The sequence below is a fragment of the Coregonus clupeaformis genome, chromosome 6 (assembly GCF_020615455.1).
Source record: "Coregonus clupeaformis isolate EN_2021a chromosome 6, ASM2061545v1, whole genome shotgun sequence".
NCBI lineage: Eukaryota > Metazoa > Chordata > Actinopteri > Salmoniformes > Salmonidae > Coregonus > Coregonus clupeaformis.
The window spans coordinates 28,523,703-28,524,984 of NC_059197.1; positions in this window are offsets into that span (position 1 = coordinate 28,523,703).

Genomic DNA, 1,282 nt, shown 5'->3' on the forward strand with positions numbered 1-1,282 from the left:
GGAGTAACAGAGGATGTGTGTGTGAGCCAGAGAGAATTGTTACACTAAAAGAGAGAGAGAAACCGATAGACAGAGATAGAGGGTGTGTACGTGTGCATGTGTGTGTGTGTATGATAGAGAGAGAAAGAGAGAGAGAGAGAGATAATGTAATGGTTCTTTATCGAAAGAGAAATGTGTTTTACATGGGAAGTTTAATCTTTTAGGTTTTCCCTCCACAGCTCTGTCAGGAGGAGAGCATGGTGGTGTATCTTACAGCAGAGATCAAGAGAAAGAAAAACACGGGGCAGAGAGACTTTCATTGAATGTCAAGCTATCACTTCTGCTCACGACAACAAAGTCGTCAATATACCTGTATATATAATATAACTGAAAGGTGAATGGCACAATCATGACTAAACATGAAGCCATACATTCAGTTGAATGGTAGCTCTGATGAGACCAATCACAAAGCAGCAATGATCAGTTGACTTCTCCCCCAGTCCGACTCCTAACCCTCACCATTAGGGTGTAAAATGCAAAACTGAATTTAGATCAGCATCTAGGGGCAGCTTCTAACTCATCACACATGCTTATATGAGTCGGTGTGATTCTCTAGAGATGGCAAAATAAGGATTTTAGCCTTCTCACTTCTAAAACAAGATTTTAGTTTCCTCTTTTCTGAAAAGAGAGAGTTTAGCTTCTCTCTTCAAAGGAAGGCCCGGCTTTGATTAATCTCCAAGCCAAGAAACACACAACTGTGAGTGGAAGAGCCACAAACACACATACACACACACACACACACACACACACATCCAGCCACACACACACACACGCATGCACTCACACGTGCACGCACGCACGCACGCACACACACACACACACACACACAATCACGCACACACACGCACTGACGGACACACACACACACAGCCCCAAGCTCTGAGCCGGCAGGGCGATAAGAGTAGGGGAAGTATGTGGGTGTGAAATAGCTGTGGTGTGGGACTTTCTGGATTCACACAATTTACTCTGTGTTTTTTCTAAATGCAGGTCCTGCTTTTTATTACAGTCTAAACTGATGGGAATCCGTGGACGCTGTATTCACCCACGCAGCATCCTGCCATTCTTTACTTAATGCAGCACAGATATCATCCCACACACACACACACACACACACACACACACAAACACACACACACACACACACACACACACACACACACACACACACACACACACACACATTGAACAAGCAAAACAAACCCACATGAAACACAGAAACAGATACGTTCAGTATACACCCACA